Source organism: Macrotis lagotis, chromosome 2, assembly GCF_037893015.1.
Source record: "Macrotis lagotis isolate mMagLag1 chromosome 2, bilby.v1.9.chrom.fasta, whole genome shotgun sequence".
In the NCBI taxonomy this organism is placed as follows: domain Eukaryota; kingdom Metazoa; phylum Chordata; class Mammalia; order Peramelemorphia; family Peramelidae; genus Macrotis; species Macrotis lagotis.
The window spans coordinates 298,654,687-298,672,886 of NC_133659.1; the positions used below are offsets into that span (position 1 = coordinate 298,654,687).

The window sequence follows — 18,200 nt, forward strand, 5'->3', positions numbered from 1 at the left end:
ATGAGAAACATTTGATGAAAAGTTACTTGGGTGGAAATGTTTAATGGGGAAGGGTATGATTTTCCACTCTACTTTTTTGTGTGTGTTTGTGTTTGCTTTTTTCCTTTTTACTGCAAACTATGAATTTACCTGTTTTATTGGGTATAAATCATAGATAAATAGATTTAGAGCTTAAAAAGACCTTAGACTTTCCTTGAGTCCAATCACCTTTTTTTATAAATGAAGAAACTGAGACATAGAAAAATTTAACAACTTACTCAACATCATGTAGCTAATAATTACTTGATCTTTCTGACTCTGAATCCCCCATTCTATATACTTCTCTGAGACTTGGGCTTCATTTATTATAACATAGAAAAGCAGTTATAATAGATAACATATTCATAAAATAAATAAATAAAATGTTCATAAAATGTTCAGGGCTTAATGAAGAATCCAATTTCTGTTTTCCTTTTGCCTCAGTTTCCCATTTTTAATCAAAAGTTAAGGATGTAAAAAATAATGAGTGATCACTGTTAAACAACCACCTTTCTTCCCTTTCTTTTACTTCCTCAATTATATTTCAAATCACAGTACTTTTATTCTCTCTATCTGAAACATATCTAGTCATTCTAATAGATTATATAAAAATTAAAGTTTTAAAAATTATTCCCTCATTCTCAATACTTTTATATATTCAAATGCTCACAGATAAGAATTTAATAGAGAATTCTTCAAGAAGTTTGGAGAGAATGATCATAATTAGAAATCATTGTTGATGCTGGCCTGATTTTTTTACATAATTCCTTTATCTTTTCTTTGCCACATTTCTTCAACTGTCAAAAGAGAATGATGTCAATTATTTATCATTGCAGGGATACTGGGAAGGATTGTCATTTTGTCTTTTTAGTTTGATACTTGAAGCTTTGAGGACAGAATTCTTATAATAGCTTTGGATGTCAGCATCAACTGTTTGTTTCAATTATTGTTAATGTTAATAAAATTCTACAAAGTTAATTTAAACCAAATTAGCTATTTTTTAGTTGTTGCAAACTCCTTTGGCAATCTGGTGAAGTTTATGGACACCTCAGAATATTTCATAAGTTTAACAAAGAAAACCATTTATATTGAAATAGTTATTAAAATATTTGAAAGTTTTGTTATATTACAATATGTGCTTCTCTATTAATGCATTAAAATAGATCAACTCATTTGTTTAAAATTAAATTTTATTTTAATTAAAATTTTAGTTTATTTTAATTAAATGACTTAATTAAAGTCATTTCATTATTGTTGCCTACATCCATTATTTCAGTAAATAATACATTTTATTTAGAGGTTAGGGAAAATAAATATGTAATTTTTTTCCCTCTCTAAATCCTTACCAAATGAAATCCATGCCCCCAAATTTTTGGAGTCCATGATCCCCAGGTTAAGAACTCCTGATTTAGACAAATGAATTTATTGATTTAGAATTGGCTCCCTTTTGAGGTTGGATTCCCATATTTCTGCTATGAGTGTTAAGCTCATCTCCATCCAAGGATAAGAATACTTCTGGAGATGATTGTTTAAACTTTTTATGCTTCAGGAATGGTTTTTTCCCCCACTCTCAGTCATTGAATGATGTTTTTAGAACTTTGGGAGAGACTCTAAAGCATTTTTCTAAAAAATCTTAATTACATCTATCCCCTTAGCAATCATCATCCATTTAAGACTGTATGAAAGATTGTCATCTGGCTCTGTTTGCAGTAAAAGCTGCTCACTGACAGTCATTTTACCATATACCAATTTCTCATCTAGTCAAATGAATGAACTCCCCAGAGTGTTTACTTTACTTTGAGTATATTTTATTAGCCTACCATTTGACAAGATAAATGGCCAAGGAAATGAATTGTGTTATCAATTCATCAGTTTTATTAGACTGTCAGCAGGCTGTGATTATTCCATCAAGATTATCAACAACCACGGACTTGTTTTCTAATTCACACATTTACATTTTATTAGCATCCTATAGAGTCCAATAATAGAATATGAAGTGTGTGTTTGACTATACAACCCCCCCTCACCCTTCCATGTGCATTTCCCTCTCTCCCTCTCATCTCTTGGAGGTAGGGAGGAAGACAGTGGTAGTTTTGGGGAAGAAAATGACTTCAAAGGTAGGCTTGAACTGGGATATAGAATAATTTTAAATGACCAAACTATCAAATATAAAAAAAAATCCAAATCCTTTGGTTCCCTCCCACATGAAAATCATATAAAATTTTAATGGGGCAGTGAGTTGGCATAGTGGATAGAGTACCAGCCTGGAACCAGGAGGACCTAAATTCATTTCTGGCTTTAGATAATTACTAGCTTTGCAACCCTGGTCAAGTCACTTAAGCCAATAATTGTGGCACAATCTAACATAGTCTTCCCAGTTTCAAAGTCAGTAAAACCTGTGTTCCAGTCTCATCTCTGACATATATTGGTTATATGACCCTAGGCCAATTATTTAACCTCTTAGTATTCAAAATGACTTTTTATAAGAGTTTAATTTGCAAAGAAAGAATTGCATTGATAAAAAAAAAAAGAATTTTCAGCCAGGTTCCTTGTATTAATTAAATAATATAAACATTACCTATCCTATTTTTTTCATCACATTTCTTGCTACAAGCCAGATTTACTTAATGTTTTATGTTTTACAAAGTGTTATCCTCATGAAGACCTTTTAGGCAGCTGGTTGAAGTATTTATATTCCCACTTTATAGATGAAAAAGTAAGGCAAAAAGAAGTTCAACAAAAATTTATTCAACATAAGGCATTGTGCTGGGCTTTGGGGGATACAAAAATTAAAGTGCAACAGTTCCCTCTTGGTATTTATATTGTATCTTGGATGCAACATATTCTGCCTTACTTAAATTCATTTTATATATAGAATATTGCCTGTGTGATGTCATTGGTCCTCTTTTTGAATACAGGTTGAACAGTAACAAGGGTGTACACATATAAATTATATAAGCTATATTCAGAATAATTTGGGCAGGGGGGAGTAGTGGAGGAAAAATCTAATAATTAGGGCCTTAGGAATGACCTCCTAAAGATGGGGGAGAGCTTAGCCTAGGGATCCAAGAGGGGGAAGTGAGGAGAAGTGTAAGGCTCTGTTCTCAAAGGCAAAGTTCTACCTGTGGAGTGAAACAGTAGGGAATTGTAGGAAAGTCCCATGGCTAAAAGAGTTGCCTTCAGCAAGGAAGAGAAAGGAATTTTATCCAGGTTTATGGGGTTGTACTGCCTCTACATGAAAGTTTATTTATTCTGACCACGTAATAAAAACATTTAACATTTCTATGGCTAAGTATTTATTTGCAAATTGTAATTAAAATTTAAAGTGTGGCTTCTACCTTATTTTTCTGCACTTCTAGGTAATAATATCCAAAGATTTCAACTTTTTTTTTGAAGATGTGGCCATTTTTAAGGTATTATATTTTTATGTTTGAGGACTTTTGTGGTAATTCCTCTCTAAGCTTTTGTAAACCTAGATAAGAATGTTATCTTGATGTCTAAGATTTCATTGCCCTAAGAAGATAGTTGGAGACTGAGGATGTCTTGACTAAGCATCATGACCTCCTTAGGATTTGTGTGAGTCAGATTCAGAGATAAAATAAATCAGAGTCAGAATACTTAGAATACATCAACAGAAATGAAGTTGTAATTGTGTATGCATATTTATTTCTCGCTATATCTATCTATCTAAATATATAGATAGATAGATAAATAGATATAGATATATACATACATTCACACATACATGCATATATGGATATGGATATGGATATATATCATAGAGATAGATAGGATTCCAGAATTGGGTTCAGTAGGATCTCAATCTTCAAATAGGCTTAGGTGAGTCATCCTGGGCCAGTCACAGAATCTTTTTCCATCAGATTAGGGGGTTGAATTTGATACCTCTGAGGTCTCTCTCAGTTCTAAATCTATTGTCTTCTGGTCTATAAAAATGAGCATAATAATATTAGTCACCTTAAGCCATTCGTGACAGCCATGACGATTATTGCAGGAATCAATCAAAGAAATAAATAAGAAATCCTCTATCAAATAATGATTTTAAAACTACATACTCAAGCAGCCCTTTGCATTTATTATCATTTATTTTAGGCATGACTTTGGTATATAAACCCATTTCTGACAGTTAATGGTGTTCACCCTCTGAACATCACCGTTCTTGTTTAGTTTATAAAGAAAATGGGCAATCCTATTGGAGAAGATGATAAATTATTTACAGAACTTGGTCTTGTATGATTCTTGTCTACAACTATCATTAAATCCTCTAGAGAAGATTAACTCAACCTTTTTTATGTACATACCTTTTCCTTGGGTTTTATTAAATACTTGGGCTATACTAAGGTTTACTATTTCCTCTTCATAATATCTGGTGGGACCACTCACTCTCTCAGATATACATATCCTTGATGACATTTTTCATGATAGTTTTGGGGAATAAATAATTTCTACCTCTTTTTTTCTCAATCACATGTAAAAGAAAGGTTAGACTTTTTTCTCCACAATGTTGATTTCCAAATACCTTAAACCCTCCTCATTGAGAAAGCAAGCAATTTGACATAGGTTATACATTTATAGTCCTCCAAAACACATTTCCATATGATGTTCTGAGAAAGAAAACAGACAAAAAAGCAAGAAAAATAAAGAAAAAATTATTTCATTTTTATTCAGGTTCTACCAGTTCTTACTCTGGAGAAGGAGTTTATCTTTCATCATAAATCCTTTTTTTTTTGTTTAGGTTTTTGTAAGGCAAATGGGGTTAAGTGGCTTGCCCAAGGCCACACAGTTAGGCAATTATTAAGTGTCTGAGACCAGATCTGAACCCAGGCACTCCTGATTCCAGGACTGATGCTTTAACCACTGCACCACCTAGCCACCCCCCAGAATTATTTTTAATCAGTGTATTGTTGAAAATAGTTGTTATTCATACATCATTCTTCATGGTAAATACAATTTCTGTTTCTGTATATGATGTTCCCCTGGTTCTGCTCATTTTACTTTATATCAGTTCATGTTAGTCTTTCCATATTTTCTCAGAGCATGCTGCTCATCATTTCTTATTGCACAAGTTTACCAACACAGTCATAGCCAACACTTGTTTAGCCATTCCTAAATTGATGGATATGACCTCAATTTCCAATTCTTTGATACACAAAAAGAACTGCTACAAATATTTTCGTACACATAGGTCCTTTTCCTTTTTTTTTATTATATCTTTGGGATGTGGACCTAGTAGTGATCAAAGGGTTTGCATAGTTTGCCCTTTGGACCTATTTTCTTCAGTATTTTTTGCCCATTAGCAAATTGTTGACTCTTTTTTTCATGATTCTCTTGCAACACTCTAATTTCTATTTTCAATTTTTTCTCTACCTGTATTACTTGATTTTTTAAAATCTTTTTGGAGGGTGGCCAGGTGGTACAGTAGATAGAGCACCAGCCCTAGAGTCAGGAGTTCCTGAGTTCAAATCTGACCTCAGACACTTAATAATTACCAAGCTGTGTGGCCTTGGGCAAGTCATCTACCCCATTGTCTTGCAAAAAGAACCCTAAAAACACCTTGTCACCATATGGTCAGAATTTTTTTTTTCTATTTGCTAATTTTCCAGCCTATTTCTTAACTTTTAACTTTATGCTAAAGTGGAACTCTGCTTCCCAAGTAGAGGGGGTACTTCCCCAAGCTTCAGGTTTTTTGTGTAGCTGTTTTCAGAGGTAATAATCTAGTGAAAAGGTGTGTTTGCTATTCTTCTGTACTTGTGTATGACCACTCTTTTCTGCTCTGGGTCTGTGAGGGGGGTCCCCGCTCACCTGCGACCACAAACTCTATTGTGGTAGTGTTCTTCCTCAAATTGGGACTGAGAACCAGGACTGTGACCCAGATTGAACTATAGAGTCCTGTCTCTTGTGCCAGTAAAGGAACCCCCTGTAAATCTCCTTCTGATCTGTTGTCCATACCCTTACCACTTCTGGGCTTAAAAATCTGGAAACTATCTCATTGCCCCAAGCCCTGCTCCTGGTTTCCTAGGTCTCTGTCTGCATTGATGTGGCTTGTACTAGACTACATTTTTCTCTCACTCTGATGCAACAGACTAGACTCGAGCTGGAAAATTGTTTTTCTCCATCTTTTTGTGGGTTCTGCCACTCTAGAATATGTTTTGAGTCATAATTTAAAAGCAGTTGGAGGGGCTTTGGAATTCCACAAGTTCCTGCCTCTACTATTTTTCAAAATAGGTTTCTTACTCAAGTTTTTGGTCATTCATTCACTTTTCCTCCATCTTCTAAAGTGACTTTTTTCTTTAATATATAGAACATTTATCTGAGGTATTAGAACTCAACTGAAGCATTTTATTTGTGATGGATCATAGGAGTAGATCATTTTAGAAGTGTTGTAAAACCTGTACTAGTTTCCTATCTATGGTTCTCCTTACAATTTATAAATACATTCGTTTGGATTTTAAGTGCACATCAGATTTTCTGCAAACTTGATTTTCCCTCTAGAGATGTTTGCTGCCTTGTGACACAGTTCTATTTGATAGTTTTCAATTTTTTCCAGTGTTTTACATATCGGTATATGACTTACACTCTCAATTGCTCTTGGTAAAAATGTTGGTGTCTGGGCTTTCTTGTTTTTTATTATTTGTTGTTGTTGTGACAACATTTTATATTGATTAAAATTTTCTAAGCCAAAGTGAATATCAGTTAACTTTAGAGGCAACATTAGGGTGTGGAATGAGCCCGGAAAGACCAGAGTTCAAATTCTATCATAAATATTTGCTAGTTGTATAACTCTAGCCAAATCATTTTTCTTTTTTCATCAATTTCTTCATTTGGGTTAAAAGGTTCATGGGTAATGATTTTACCAACTTTTAATCTATATTTCAGTGACCCAAATTAACACTCCTTTATAGATGTGCAATCTAAATTATGATTTCAGTTGTCAGATTTATTCCCAGCCCTCTTGATCTAACATATTTCTCTCATAGATTCAGTCAAAATTACCTTATCATTCTGTTGCCTTGAACAGAATAAGTTTTTCTTCTCGTGGTCTCTTTTGGTCAGTAGCCTTGAATTTCATGAGATGCAGCTTCATTGAAAGCTGTCACATTCCTTAAAGAGCCTCACACACCCTTTCTTTTTTTTTAAATTTAGTTTTCAGAACAGTGTAATATAAAAAATCAAATAATTGGCTTAACTATAATCAATAAAGGCTCTGTAGTTTTCCATAGATGTGTTTAATATGTGGTGTGTGTGTGTGTGTGTGTGTGTGTGTGTTTCCAATCCATACTCCAAATATTCCATTTCTCCATGTATCAACTTCCTCTACATTGCCTCTACTTAAATCTACTATTGAATATTCCTGTGGGAATATAGTAATCTAAATTGGTTTGTACCTTCTAGTTATTTATTTGAATGAGCCTTAGACTAATCCCAATGATCATTTAAAGCCTGTTTGGTATTTAAATTTAAAAAGCTAGCTAAAAGTTAATTGTTCAGTTTAATTATTTAGGTGATTTGGACCATTTCTCCCCCCCCACCCTGGTAACATTTCATGAAAATGGAATTAGATTATGTTTTATGAAGTCTAAAAGTGGAGAATGGAAAGAAATTTACTGATCATTCTATTATAGCTTGTAAGTCAGCTTAATTTGGGTAAACCTTTCATAGCAGGTGCTGAGGGGAGATATGATAGAGATAAAACGCATTTGATCTCTATCAAAAGAAATGACCATGAGATTTATTCATTTAATTCAAATGAAGTCTCCTTATTTAATATTTCAGATTATTTATTGGTCTAGTTCTGAATCTCATGTGATAGACACACAGTCCTTTACTCCTTATCTCTAATTACAGTGTTTATTGATAATAGTATGAACAAAGGGGAAAAAAAAAATTCAAGGTTGGGTGTTCTAATTAACTTGGTTAATCACCCAATTTCTGATTTTTTTTTGCCCCTGGTATCTGAGAAGCAAGGGAACATGCATGCATGGTAGATCCAAGAAACTCCCATCTTTTCAGAAAACTAGGATGTAGATTATGATTCTAGATAACACAATTTCAGATAAAGAGATTCTGCTCCTTTTTCAAATGCACTTAGTTTGGATACACAGGCATTAACCCTTCTTTTGATTTTATCAGACATCTTATTATTTATCCTCCATTCTCAGAGGACCAATGACATCAGGAGGGTGATATCTTGACTTGCAAGTGAGTTGGATTTAAGTTAAACAATCAGGCAGACTCAACAGCCTCACTCTCTTCTCTAGAATCATCTAAGTCTGAATAACAAGGCATAAGTCAGGACGACTGTTGATGGCCCCAGGTGAGGTCTTAGTGTGAGGCAATGCCCATTTGGTGTTTAGAGGATAGGTAAAAATTGAGACAAAAGATGGTTAAGTTCGCTTTCATAAAAGAATCAATCTGGGAGGAGAAGAAACTCAAAAGTTTCTGATCAGAACAGAAACAATTGGTATTAACACTCACTCTGGTCATCAAAACTCAGGTTGAAACTTGTTCAATCAGTGGAAGCCCCTCAGTAAAGATGCCCATAAAGGGTCAGGAGAAAACCTTTGACAGTTGAGGACCATTGATTCCTCAATCATTCCAACCTCTCATTTTTTAAAAATTTATTTTTTCCATTGACATGCAAAGATTCAACATTCATCCTTTTGCAAGATTCTGAGTTCCACATATTCTGCTACCCTTTCTTCTTCTCCCCTTCCCTGGTAGCAAACTATATAGGTTGTACATAAGCAGTCATATTTAACATGTTCCCAAATTAGTCATATTGTGAAAGAATTAGAAAAAGTTTTAAAAAGTGAGCATAGTATGTTTTACTCTACATTCAGATGCCAAAGTTTTTTCTCTGCATGCAGATGGCATTATCCATAACAGGTCCCAGGATTGTCCTTGATCCCTGGTCTGCTGAGAAGAGCTATATCCATCATAGTCGATCATCTCACAATGTTGTTGTTAATGTGTTGACTGTTTTCATGATTCCGCTCAGTTCACTCAGCATCAGTTCATGCATCTCTCTTATTTTTAAACTTGATTTTAATTTTCCTTAATCTGAACTTGGCAGACATCAACAAGCATGAGCATTTCCATCTATCCAGAAAAAAATCAGGAAAAATGTTCCCCAAACCACAAATCTCTATTTTGTACAAACTCACATCTCTATTTTACATCAAAAAAAAAACCTGCCACTATCTCACAATGATTAATGAAACATTTACCCTGTTTCCCATCTATTTTGATTTTAGCTATCTTCTTCCTACCTACCTGCCCTGAAGGTGAAGTTCAGTTTTGTTTCATTCATTATTTTTGTCAGAATATTAAGAGTGATATTTTGATATTATGTCTTAATTTAGCTTTTTTATGAGTAGCTACAATCACATTGGCTAAATACATCGAAATTGTTTCCCATCTTTGCCCTGAACCCGACCATAATAGACTCGTAACAATAGGTTCCCTTGATATATCACAGATTTACTTGAACCTCACCTCTCAAAGTCTAGAAGATTGATGCTCCGACCATGTTAAGCTCTTGAACCACGGGAAGCTCTGTTTTGAATTATTGTCCTTTTCTATTGGCATTGTCCTCTGGCAAGCTGATGAGCCAAGGTCTCTGACATGCCAGGATGCCCATCTGACTTGTTTAGTTTGTAATTGATGGGTATTTGAAAGAAAAGCATCTGAAGCCTCGAAGATCAAATTCTACCTAGTTAGCTTTGAGTTCTGTCTTTAACTAGAAAGACAAGACCAAAAAGTCAATGGGAATTGTTGAGAGTTCACTAGCACAAAAAGGCAAAATCATCCATTCTTGTGTTTTAACACTAATTTATTTTGCCAGGTGTACAGCCACCAAGCTAAGGAAACCATATGTATTTTTGGCTCTCTATCAAGAGGAATATTGGTTTCGTTTTCTTTGGGGAAAAACAACAATAGCAATAAAAACTTTTGAGAATTGCCACTCTTGAAGCTCAGATTCAGTGTGGAAATGACTTAGTCAGATTTTCTTTTGTGCCAGTCATCTGTGACATAAATTTAAATTACATACTACAATTACAGATGTTAATTTTCTTGGCATTATAACCTGCACTACAAAGGCCAAAGTCCAGTTCCACCGCATTAAATAGGTAATATATTTTGTTTAAAGTTTCAATTAAAATCCAGGGTCAGAAGATATAATGGTCCCTGAGGGATTTTATGCACTTTAATGCCAGTATAAGGGTTACAGAAAGATCATTCTCCAGTCTAGATGGCTCTTGCTTTTCTGGAAATATGATATTAGGCAGTTAATTGTATTACATTGCTCTTAAAAATTGCACTAGCCCACCTGCTGTAGTAACTCATACTTCTACCATTCAGAAAGTAAGGACAAAGAAAAGATTGGAGACTCAACTATTTTTATTTTATTTTTTTAATTTTAAAGTGGAAATCCAAGAGGAAGGATGAACACAAATCCTGCTTCCAGTTTTTGCAAGGTAGCTAATCCTTAGGCAAGATCCTAAATGTTGTTTGAAAAATAAAGAGAAAAGATAATCAAAATGACGGAGAAGTTTGCATTTCTTTAACATTCAATGGGATCAAACAGTATACTAACCCTACACCTACTCTCACAGTTACTGTCACTATTAATACTGTTGTTATTGTCATTTCTGATATATGTGAATAGTGCTTCAAGGTTTGCTAAGTCCTCTCCATACATACACATACATATAAGTGTGTGTGTATATATATATATATATATATAGAGAGAGAGAGAGAGAGAGAGAGAGACTTAAGTTTATAATTAAGTGCATATATATACACAGAACATGCGTACATGTGTGTACTTTAGATTTATATGCACATGTTTGTATATGCATATATGTGTTTGCACTGCCCACCTGTATGTGTTCATGTTTTATGTCTTATAGTTGATACCATCATTTGATCCTCACAATGATCCGCTAAATGATACTATTATATCAATTTCACAGATGACAAATAAATGTTGAGGAAGGTTAAATGATTGTGCCAATTAGAATTATAAGCCTTCACGAAGCATTCTGAATTATAGTCACAGAGAAAGGTAATATTAAGTAACAATAGCAAATATATATATATATATATATATATACATATACATATATATGCATATATTAACACAGCATCCTTGTCGGTCAATTAACAAGCTTTTATTGTGTCTATTCCACATTATACATTATTCGTGGTCCTGGAGATGAAAAATCATTTAAGGTGAGGTGTAGTGTGATGTAATGGAAAATGATCAAGACCTCCAGGGAGATGACCTAGCACATGGTATCTCTAAAAATATTAATCTCTCATGATATAAAATGGGGGCAATAATACTGGTAATGCTTTAACTCATAGGTTGTTATGAGGAAGCCATTTCATTAACCTTAAATATCTCCATAGAAATTTAGCTATTGTCATTTTTATAGATTAAATTTTAAAATGAAGACTCTAATCTTTTTCATGAAGTATGGGATTTTGAGGGTTTGGGACCTTTCATTCTGGCCAATGTTATGCCTTGTAGAATTCAATGGAATGGTTTAAAGTGAAAATTAATGTGGTACATTAAGCCATTAATCTTCATGCTGATGAGAGGGAGACATAAGTTACATATAGTTTCATTTAAAGTTATTTGGTGATTTATATATTTCTATATATCCTTAGTAGCTATCATTCTGAAGTCTTAATAAATTTTAATAATTAATGACAAGAGGATATACAACTGATTGTCTTGAAATGCAAATCTACCTTTTTGGGGGGGGGACTAAAAATGGGAAATTGGATATTTAAAGATAAGACAATATTTTTGATAATGTTTTTAAAAACATGAATAAGGAGAATAAGAAAAGAGATAAGAATACAGAAAATGAATGAGAAATTTGCATTTCTTTGAAGCTGGGATGGATTCTTATCCATCAATAAAAAAACCCAATAATAATAAAAGGTGCATATTTTTCTATTAGAACAGCTTCATCTACCCATAATGATATGAGTTGGATTCTTGGCATGTTGTCACTAAAAATTAAAACTTCTTAATCTTGCTATTTCCCAATATCTGAAGTTCTTTCTTTCTTTCTTTCTTTCTTTCTTTCTTTCTTTCTTTCTTTCTTTCTATTAATACTATCCTTCCAATCCTATCTCAAATCTCATTTCTATAAAATCCTCATTGATTGATCTAGTCTATTCTATTGTTCTCTCTCTTGAATTTCTAAAAACTTATAGGCATAAGATTATAGCTTAGAACTGGAGGCAGGGTTGTGCTCAGAGACCAAATTTGAACTCACAAACAGGAGCTGTTTCAACTCCAGACCCAGAACTCTTATCCATTGTTTCACCTCACTGCCCCCAAGGTTTGTACAAATATTATCTCATGGGATTCTTACTAGAATGAATTAGGGGCTGTTATTATTTCCATTTTACAAATGAGAAAATTGAAGCAAACAGCAATTCAGTGATTCTTTCCTGGTTTTGCAGCAAATGAGTACTTGAGATGGATTCTAACTTTAGGCCTTCTTGTCTCCAGGAAGCAATATCTATCTCTGAGCAAGAACTTTGTGTCAAAATCTTGTGAGTGGGGTAGTTTCATTCATTAATTATATTTATGCCGCCGTTTCTATATTTAGAGTTTGTTATTGTCATTTGATTTCAAATAGGAATCCTTTCTCACTTATACCCTGCAGTGACTTCACAGATTTTTTTAATTCCTTAGTGTGACTTTTTTTCCTCCCTGTGTCAATCATGACCCCTTTACAAGTTGAGAGATAGTCTTGTGAGTTCTTGTGGCCCCCAGATCTATCACTGTCATGCCAACCTATTGAACCCCTTGACACTCAAACAATGGTTGAGCAATTTATCAACCGTATTGATAATGTTGAAACACGTCTAACCTAGTAAGACCTTAGACATCGTAGAGCATGGCCATTGGCACCCTTCATAAGTCTACAGCAACCTCTGTACCACAGAGTGACTTTTGAGTAGGACCTATGTAGCAATGGAGATGCTTGGCATTTGGAGCAATTGGAGATGTTTACCCTAGATCAATGAATAAAGGGAAAAAATAGTCTAAAGAGATGTTTATACACCTTTCTTAAACTCAAAATTTATACTATTTCCTTCTATTTGGATTCAGATGTATGCCAATGGGAACTGTACATAGCTTTCAGGTTGCTACTGTAATCTAATGACCACTTGCCTATTAAAATAGTCAGTTATTGATGGATGCCTGTGCTTTGCTAAATTGTATAGTGCCATACATCCTGCTTGTTATATCAGTTCTTGCTTTCTTTTCATGCTGCTGTTAAGCCAATTATTTCTGTGACCTCAAATCCTTCTTTGACCTAATTCCTACTTCCTACATCTCCAAAGTTCAGAATGACCTAGATGTTGGGCTTAAATTTAATTCCCTCAATTTGGGATTCTTTTACTATTCTTATCACACTTTTATGATTTCCCCCCAAAATGTGCTCCCCTCTACAAGCAAAATACAACTCACCTTGCTTTATGTTATATTTATCTTACATATATTTTTGTATGCACGTGATCTTTTACCCTCAGTAGAATAAAACACAAGAAACTTTTATTAATCTTTACCTTTTTAGAACTTGGAATAATGCATGCCAAATAATAGACACTTAAAAAGCCTTTTTGACTTATCAATTTCTTGGGTCCATTACTCATATCTGTTTATCTTGGCACCAGAATATTCTTTGGGTTTCTTTTCTAAAGCTGCTCTTATTGCTTGCAACAATATTCACCTCCTTGATTGATCATCTTTATTACAACATTAGGTTGTCTGTAGGTCATTTTTCTCAGAGACTTTGATCAATGGGTCAACCCTTTAGTCAGAAATGTTATGAGTGTGAAATCTGGGCAGAGGGAAGTTCATTGATATTTAAAGGTCCTATACATGCTGGTATTAGAAAAAAAAAGCATTAAATGGCACAACAGACTTTTAGACTAAAGTCCAAACAAAATGCAAAACGTTATGTGAAGGATCAAGTGTTTTTAGAGATGAGCAAGTTACTTATGTCATTTGCAGAAGCATTTATAACTCTTTGACCTGTTTTACCATCTTTACGCATCACGATTCTTAACTTCCCCTTTCAATTCAATTTCTTTAGTTCCAATTTTCATAATAATTCTCCTGAAGAGGTTTGCTGGAAAATGTTTAGCAATCAGATCTTAGGGTTGGGACATATACTCACAATATACTCTTTTGTTTGTTTGTTTGTTTTTGATTTTTACAAGGCAGTGGGGTTAAGTGACTTGTCCAAGGTCACACAACTAAGCAAGTATTATGAGTCTGAAGTCAAATTTGAACTCAGGTCCCCTGACTCCTTAGCCAGTGCTCTATCCATTGTGCCACCTAGCTGCCCCCACAATACACTCTTAAATTTAATCTACATCACTTTTTTAGCATCCAATCCACAAGTCTGAGACAATCAGCAATACATAAAACTCCTATTTGGAACATTTGATAATTTTTGATAATTTCTGGGGTATTACTGCTCACATTGAAAATTAAACTCAAGTATCTCCAGTGTACTTTCAATCGTGTCACCATGCCATTTTTTCCAGCAAATAATCAAACTTAACTTATTACCATTCCTATTTCTTCACTTCCAGACTTGTTTTTTGGCATGGGCTTAGCCTGAGATGAGAATAGTCTTTTCCATTCTCTTTCTTTTTTGCTCTCTAAAAACAGCATGTAGCCTTTCTTTAGATTTCTAAAAGATTTTGCTCAGTACTATATGAAAATTATGTAGGAGCTTAAAATAACAAAGGAAACATTTACAGGTGCATTATCAGCATGGCGCAGTGGGAAGTACAGTGAAATTGTAGTCAGGAAGTCCTATATTTGAGCCTCACTTTTGTTGTATATTAACTGTAGAATTCTGGACTCCTGAATCTCATTTTCCTCATGTATAAATTGGGGAAATAGGGCTTAGTGGACTTCTGTTACATTAAAAATATGTGTAAATAAAACGTATTAGATGCCTATGCTCATGACCCCATAATACAGTGAAGAAATATGATGAAGATATAAAGATATGTGTATATTTAGATTATATATATATATATATATATATATATATATATATATATATAATTGTTATACGTATCTGTATATAATTGCCAGATCTATGATTTTACTAATTTAGAGAACTCCCAGTCAGGAAATTCCTTCTAACAATGTTGGTTGACACATTCTCTATAATTTATAGTTTAAGAGGGTTACCCAAAGCAGTAAGAGATTAAGTAATCTGACCAGGATCACAGCTAAAATATGTCAGACACTAGTCTTAAAACTTAGATTTTCTGACTCCAAGGCAAGTTTTCTATTCATCACCCCTTCCTCATACTTTCATTTTCTGTAGGGAATAGTTTCACACAGAACTATGACACATAACACCCTTTAAATTCATAAGACATGGAAAAATAAGCATCTGGGGCAGGAAGGGTTATTGTTGGCATGGAAGATTAATGAAGGTTTTCTTGAGAAGATGCTATTTTTAAGTTGGATTTTTAAGGATGCAGAGAAATTAAAGGAAGGATGGAGGAATTAGCAGGGAACACAGAATAAGCATAGGCATGGGTAGAAATGGGAAAGCTTGTAGTGTCTTCAGGAGATTGTGAAGATGACAGTGTGTGTTTAAATTTATAACTTTGAAAAGCTTTTTAGAGGATGGTGTTAAAAAGGGAGGCTGGAGTCAGATAATGGAAGGTCTAAAATGACAAATTGAATGAAGTTCTTTCATTTAGGGACTGGGTACAAAAGGTGACCAGGTTACAAAGGCTGAGGGGTCCAGGACTCAGAATATTATCTTGTTCTCCCTATAAGAAGTAGTCAGAAACCTCAAATTATTTTTAGATTCAAGGAAATTTTCATTTAATGCAAATATAGACAAATAAAGGTATTTCATTTTTGATAAATTAATCCCTGTTAATATGAATATCTTCAAACGTGCTTCTTAAACCTTAAAAAATACAATTTAAAATTAAATATAAACTCATGTTTCAAACTGAAAAAAGTTCCCTTTTTTAACCTAAATGAAGTACTAAATCCCTTATACATAGTAACTCAGCATGAAGATTTTTAGGAAATTAGTCCAAACTGAACTCAAAAATGATCTAAAGGGCAGGTTCAATATATGTCAGTTACTATTTTAAGCTTCTAACTAGTTTAAATTATAACTTCACCATTTGCCCCCTTATTACTTTTCTCTATTAGAGTTCTTACACAGGTTCTCCTTATTTGTACTCAAGCTTACACAGGATATGTATTTTTGTCACTCTTCTTTCCAATGATCTAAATTGTCATTTCGGAGCCTTAGAATCCTTCATATTATTTAGATCTGAGATTAGGCACCATCTTTCACGTGAAACTTTTCCTGATCCCCTAGGCTCAGTGTTCTTGGTCAGTTGTTTCATTTGTGCACAACACTTCACGATCCTATTTGGGCTTTCTTGCCAAAGAGAGTGGAGTGGATGCCGATTCTTTCACTAGTTCAGTCTGTTGTTGAGGAAACTGAGGCAAACAGAGGGAAATGATTTAACCAACTTCACAAGCCAATAAATGTCTGGAGTCAGATTTGAATTCAGGTCTTCCTAGCTTAGTATTCTAACTATTGTGCCTCCTCACTCTCTCAAAATGATCTTTTAAACATTTTAAACAGTATATTCCCATACTGGATATATTTTTACATTTGCATATTTACTTATTAACATTAACAAAACTTACCATACTGTGGGCAGCCAACTTCCTCCATCATCCTCAAACCCCATTTCCTTCCAAATCCACTTGTTAATGAACTTGAATGTGCATACTCCTATGAACCAGTGTTCATCCCTTAGAGATTCTAGCTTGTTTGATACAGGTAATATGGATGGCCATACCTGCATTTATTAGCAGTATTGTGATATCAGAGGGATGCTGTTCAGAGTGTCAGAGCTGAGTAATCAATGGGAAGTTTTCTTTCTCCCCGTTCTCTCCAATCAGAGTTTGCCGTTTGGTACTATGCAAAAAATTGACTGGGGTCTTTATATAGCTTGAAGATAATGATCGTTTCTCATTTCAAATGGAATGAGGCAGCTAGGTGGCCCAGTGGATATAATATTGGACTCATAGTTAGGAAGACATGAATTCAAATTTTGCCTCAGAAACTTTGAAACAGCGTGATGATCCTAGGCAAGTCACTTAACCACTCTGTGCCTCAGTTTCCTCATTTGTAAAATGGCATCTAATTCCCATGGTTGATGAGAAGGGAAAAAAATTTCAAAACAATTTATAAACCTGAAAACACTTTATAAATTCTAGATGTTAGGGAATAAGAGTCAGTTCTCATTTCCTTTTGATTAAATCAAATAAAGAAAATTTAACAAGAATTAAAGTAAGGTCTTAAGCTTCAGTTTGAAAGATCAAAAGACTAAATAAAAAAGAATTTTCTTCTTCATTATACTAATTAGGAAGGTGTGACTCTACAGAAGTTTTTCTGAGAAAAAAAAATGAAAAAACTTGCAGTGACCTGTGAGTTACTTCTGTGTCAACAGTTTGGTATTTACTAAAAAGGGAAGTGCCTGTGGACAATTTACTATATGGAAGCAATCATGAGAAGTTCATCCTGGTGATAGGAGAAAGAAATGTTTTTTTTAAATTTGCAATGTAGACTCTAGGTTTAAAAAGAAGAGTAAAACATGAATAGGAAGGATAAATAGATTTCATTTATAAGTAAATAATTCCCAAGAAACCTGAATAGCATTTAAAAAATACTTGTCAGAAGTCTAGGGAAAGCCTGGTTTTGGGGATTGATCAAATCGGCTAGACTCCCAGAGGAACTATAGTAATATGTCTTTGATGGCTTAATGACAAATTCAAAGATATGGTCACAAGAAACAAGGGATTTTTCTAACAATGAAAAGACAACCACAGGGACAAAAATGTTCACAAGGCATGCCAAGCAAAGTTCGTTGAAGAAATCAAATGAACCAGGAAAGATTTTGAAGACCATATTGGGAGGGACCTAATAAAGGAAACCTTTCAAAAATCAGAAATTCATCAAATTTGTCAGCAAAATGTCCACTAGAAAGGAAGTAGGAGAAGAAGCATACCTTACCAAATAGAAATAGTAGATTGGAGTCACAATGACACAACT

At 34.0% G+C, this 18,200-nt stretch overlaps 1 protein-coding gene across 3 annotated transcripts in view; it reads left to right on the forward strand.

The window, feature by feature from the left end:
- Nucleotides 1-18,200, forward strand: part of TMTC2 (transmembrane O-mannosyltransferase targeting cadherins 2) — a 525,981-nt gene that overhangs the window by 331,095 nt on the left and 176,686 nt on the right. The gene's annotated exons all lie outside the window — the stretch shown is intronic.